The sequence below is a fragment of the Coptis chinensis genome, chromosome 3 (assembly GCF_015680905.1).
Source record: "Coptis chinensis isolate HL-2020 chromosome 3, ASM1568090v1, whole genome shotgun sequence".
NCBI classification, from domain to species: domain Eukaryota; kingdom Viridiplantae; phylum Streptophyta; class Magnoliopsida; order Ranunculales; family Ranunculaceae; genus Coptis; species Coptis chinensis.
Genome location: NC_141458.1, coordinates 47769071 through 47775106, shown reverse-complemented (window position 1 = coordinate 47775106; position 6036 = coordinate 47769071).

Sequence of the window (6036 nt, the reverse complement as noted above, 5' to 3'; positions counted from 1 at the left end):
GAGGGGGTTGAGAAGCCTTGATGAAAGCTTGATTCCGATTATAGTAGAGTCACCGTAATTTCCTATTCCACTCTAGAAACGATTAATTCACCATGAGAATGGGGTTAATCGTTCACACCCTAGTTACGAATTGGTAGAAATGCCATGTATAATTAGGGATTAGGAAGAACCAATTGTTCTGCGTAGCAGTTCAATTCGGATTACGAAGATTCGTCGTTAGAGAGTTAAGTTGAGTTAAGGTGGAATCAATCCCCCCTAATTCCTCAATATAGAATCAACGTAGCATTTCCGTAGTTGAATCACGTAGTTGAGTATTTGTAACTTGTGGGTAGTTGCATTGTAGCATAACACCTCGTAAATCTCTCTAGACTTAGAGAGTAATTAGAATACGAGAACACAACATGCGGAAGGACTAGGAGTGGAAAGAACTTCCTAATCCGCACTATCGCAAGATAGAGAGTAGACAAATCTTTGATATAGAGAACACATAGAAAAGTTTTGTTTTAGTTTACTTACGTTTTAAATTCATCGTTCATTTCGTAGGTAAACTCAATCTTTGATAATAGATAAAATATTGAGTTTACCTACGAAATGAACGATGAATTCAAAACGTAAGTAAACTAAAACTTAACTTTTCTATGTGTTCTCTATATCAAAGATTTGTCTACTCTATCTTCATGATAAAGTAGAAGTTCTTTTCTTTCCTCCTAGTCCTTCCACATGTTGTGTTCTCGATTCTAATTACTCTTTCTAAGTCTAGAGAGATTTATTTTTAGGTGTTATGCTACAATGCAACTACCCACAAGTTACAAATACTCAACCACGGATTCAACTACGAAATGCTACGTTGATTCTATATCGAGGAATTAGGGGATTGATTCCACCTTAACTCAACTTAACTCTCTAACCATTTAATCGTCAGATCCGAATTGAATCGCTACAGAACAATTGGTTCTTTCTAATCCCTAGTGTTCATGGTAATCTCTACCAACTAACATCTGCATGTGAAGTATTCAACCCCATTCTCATGGTGGACTAATTACTTACAGAGTTGAATGGGAAATTACGACTATTCTAAACGCTTAATCGAAATCAAGCTTCATCAAGGTTTTTCAACCCCTCTAATGGAGGTTTAGCCGAGAATCATTCCGCTTATCATTTCCATATGAATCTAAACTAAACATAATATAAAGAATTGAACTTTACTTAATTTAACTAACAATACTTCAATCTAATTAAACTAAGAAATGATAACAAACAAGAATTTAAACTAGATCTATAAATGTAAAATGACAAAATCGAAATGACTAATAATAATTATTTTATTTATCTAATGAAATGAAGAACAATGATTCAAATGTTTAAACTAAAACAAGAACTTGAAACTAATTAATTAAAACTAATTAAATCTAGATTTACTTTTTCTAACCTAGCTACCATTACAAGGAACTAGTTTTCTAAATAAAACTAGATAACTTAAGAACTAAGTTTTACTTTGTTTTTATATGTTTCAGATCCAAAAATCGTGCATGGGCTTGGAGCCATGTTTTGAGCCAGAGAATCAAGCCCAAAACCCAATTCTTTCAGTCCAAAAAGGGCTCTTCAGCTGCAGTTGGCTTCAACAGATGTTTCGTCCACTTTTGATCCTCTGATTGGGTCAACGCTTGGACAATTGGAAAGCTCTTTCCGAGCCGGTCGTTTTAACATAAGGTAGACCCAATTCCGAGGTCTGAGTCCAAAGATATGGTCTTCGGAAGTTCTGCTGACACGTGTAATTAAGGCATCTGTTAGGATATAGATATGTATAATATGCATTTGTTTTCAAGTTAAAAATTTCAAAAATATAAATAAATAAGTTTATGCTATACACTTTGGAATATTGGTATTGTTTTCTTTCTCTATGCTCTTAACAATCTAGAAGTCTCACGTAGCTTTTGCATCAGAATAATTATTAGGAACTTAGGTTAATATGTAGGTAATAATCTTTGCATCTATCTATAAATATATTACATGAGTATCTACGATTGTTAGCAGTAAGTTTCTGAAATCTAGGCTAGAGTACTTATTCTACAAATCCTGTGAGAATATAGCCTAAAGCCTTATATGAGCGAAACATTTGAGAAATGACACAAGGGAGAAGTAAAATCCGGATAGAGAAATCACACGTCCACTTGCTTGATCACTATACCATATCCTAAACGAGAATTTAGGCCCTCTTTGGATCGATATAGCCAGAAATTCAAACCTATGAATTATTTTCCACTAGTCGCCCCTCTGAGCCCTTCTTTAGCTTTTCATAAACCACAAATCCTTTACCCTGTTATAAAAACAAAACAAAATAAAAAATAATAAAAAAAAAATCAACCTACCCAATTTAGAATAAGTTTGAGAATAGAATGAGGAAGAAAGAAGAAGAGAAAAACCTGTGTAAACAAAAATTAGTTAGTTGCTTCAGAAAAAGAAAAGAAGTTTCCATCCAAGGAAAAGAAAAAGAAAAATATAAGTAAATAAAAACTCCAACAATAGAATAAAAGGGAGTCAAAAGCCAAAGAAAAGAAAAAGAAAAATATGGCTAAGGATGGAAACAAAGTATAGAAGCAAAAGAAAATAACAAGGTTTTCTCTAAGTTACATAATATGAAGACTCTATTATCTCAGACTTGTTCTTTTGAATATCCATTTCCTTCCTTCTTAAACCATCTCCTAATCCCCGCAACACCTAATAAAGACCTCTAGCTCAATTAGGAATAGGTTAGTGTGATAGTAAGTGGCAGATGTGTTTGATCGACTCTGGCTTCCTAGTGTGTCATTGAGGTTGTAAGGTAAAGTTTGCCCACTGCATACTAGAGTAGCGAAACTTGAGCGGAAAAATCAGAGTGATTTTTGTCTTGACTTTTATGTGAGGACCTACTTAAGGATGCTATTCCGAGTTTTCAGAAACGGACCTGCTATTACATTTCATAGTATTACTCATAGTATATATATTTGTATCATAGATGATTGATTATTATGCATATATTAGCTTAGGTTTTTGACTTGGTTATTCTTATTCATTTGCTAGTGAGATGTATAGATAGTTGAGACATGAATGAGGAAACAATAGTTTTATTTCTTAGTCATTGTAGTATAGATGAAGTTTGTGAGTACCTTCACTGGAAAACTCTCACGAGGCTATAACTCGTCCACTAGGGAATTCCTAGTGGTTTAGGACCTTATTGAATATGGTAAATGCAATCGCACTCAGCGAAACGAGAGTAGTTAGAACTCCATTTTTGGTCACTTATTCTAATTTCTCATATTTGCTTGAGGACAAGCAAAATGCTGTTTGGGGGTGGTTTGATAAGAGCCCAAAACTGTAGTTTTAACCCCTTAATAATCATACTTTTAGACCAATTATGTGAGTAATAATTAAGAGTTAATACCGACACGTGTTTTATGTATTTCAGGGCTTCAAAGTCCATTATGTGCAGATATGTACCACTTTAGCGAGATAATGGAGCAAAGGGTTGGTTGCTAAGAAGTTCTATGATTAAAGGCCAAGATTCAAGAAAACAAAGCCTTTGTAAAAGCCCGGTCAAAAGATGAAAAATCAAAGTCCACGCGGGCGTAAAACTTGGCACAAAGTCGTGAGAACTTCCGAAGACCATATCTTTGGACTCAGACCTCGGAATTGGGTCTACCTTATGTCAAAACGACCGGCTCGGAAAGAGCTTTCCAATGGTCCAAGCCTTGACCCAATCAGAGGATCAAAAGTGGACGAAACATCTATCGAAGCCAACTGCAGCTGAAGAGCCCTTTTTGGACTGAAAGAATTGGGTTTTGGGTCTGATTCTCTGGCCCAAAACATGGCTCCCAGCCCATGCACGATTTTTGGAACTGAAACATATAAAAACAAAGTAAAACTTAGTTCTTAAGTTATCTAGTTTTATTTAGAAAACTAGTTCCTTGTAATGGTAGCTAGGTTAGAAAAAGTAGATCTAGATTTAATTAGTTTTAATTAATTAGTTTCAAGTTCTTGTTTTTGTTTAAACATTTGAATCATTGTTCTTCATTTCATTAGATAAATAAAATAGTTATTATTAGTCATTTCGATTTTGTCATTTTAAATTTATAGATCTAGTTTAAATTCTTGTTTGTTATCATTTTTTAGTTTAATTAGATTGAAGTATTGTTAGTTAAATTAAGTAAAGTTCAATTCTTTATATTATGTTTAGTTTAGATTCATATGGAAATGATAGCGGAATGATTCTCGGCTAAACCTCCATTAGAGGGGGTTGAAAAACCTTGATGAAGCTTGATTTCGATTAGCGTAGAATAGTCGTAATTTCCCATTCAACTCTAGAAGTAATTACTCCACCATGAGAATGGGGTTGAATACTTCACATGCTAGATGTTAGTTGGTAGAGATTACCATGAACACTAGGGATTAGGAAGAACCAATTGTTCTGCGTAGCAGTTCAATTCGGATTACGACGATTCATCGTTAGAGAGTTAAGTTGAGTTAAGATGGAATCAATCCCCCCTAATTCCTCAATATAGAATCAACGTAGCATTTCCATAGTTGAATCACGTAGTTGAGTATTTGTAACTTGTGGGTAGTTGCATTGTAGCATAACACCTCGTAAATCTCTCTAGACTTAGAGAGAGTAATTAGAATACGAGAACACAACATGCGGAAGGACTAGGAGTGGAAAGAACTTCCTACTCCGCACTATCGCAAGATAGAAAGTAGACAAATCTTTGATATAGAGAACACATAGAAAAGTTAAGTTTTAGTTTACTTACGTTTTGAATTCATCGTTCATTTCGTAGGTAAACTCAATCTTTTATCTATTATCAGCAAGCCCAAAATCGAAATTTGTGATTTTTTTTTTTTTTTTTTTTCCGATTTTTCGCAAAATTTTAATCAAAATTGCCGCTTCGTTACCGGTCCGATTTTTGCGAATGAGATATGGAAATGATCAGGAGAGAATTTCCAATCCAATGATCTATAAAACACTCTATTCCGACCGTGGATGACATATAAGATAGTGGAAAATGCCTCGAAGTGCGTGCATGACGACGCGTTATGCTTAACAATTGAACTATAAATTCATGGATTATGTCAACCCGAACCGTAATACAATAAAACGCCTAAGCAACTCTAATGGGACATAAATATTTAGTACGGAAACACGAAAACCCCACCCCAAACAAATTTTTACAACAAAGCTTAGAAAAATTTGTTTTAGCAATAGGTCTTTTAAAGTCGATTCGAGACTTCCTAGGTTACTATTCTTATTCATATATATATATATATATATATATATATATATATATATATATATATATATTTTTTTTTTTTTAAATTTTAAAAGTAAAAACAATAAACAATAAAGACATAATTCACCCCATAGAGATACATGACTCAAAAAAAAAAAAAAAATCCGAGAAAACATGCAAGAGTGGAAAACATGAATTATGTTTAAACGTGGACTTAGGATCCGGTACTTACAGCCACACACTCCATAGGGAGGGCCCGGTTACCTTAATAGTGCACTCACCAATATATGGAAATGAAAGGAAATGCACCAACCACAAAAGTTGAGTCGTTTATAGTCAGATACTCGAGATTTTATCTAGACGTATGTATGAACATGCAGTTTATCATATATCAACAACCGAAATAATTGTGGATCATTCCATAAATAAATATCACAGAAAACATATCCAAACACAATCAAGCACCAAGATTTCCTATGACTCAACCTAGTGAAATGAAAGTGAAGTCGGATAACCCTATTATGTAACCTATCATGCACCTTATTTTTCATTTTTGAATGAGTGGGTGTTCTAGTAAATAAGTGTAGAAAAGTGAATGGTTGTGAAGAATATGGTGGATATGGATAAGTTGTAGGAAAGACAGCCTGTAAACAATGAGGATGTGGTTTTAGCACAAAACTCATTCATTCATTGTGTGTGGACTTGCCTCAATTCTGAAAATGAAGGTGTCAAGTGGTTTGTCCTTCTGTAGTATTTGTTTACTAGGTGGATTTAA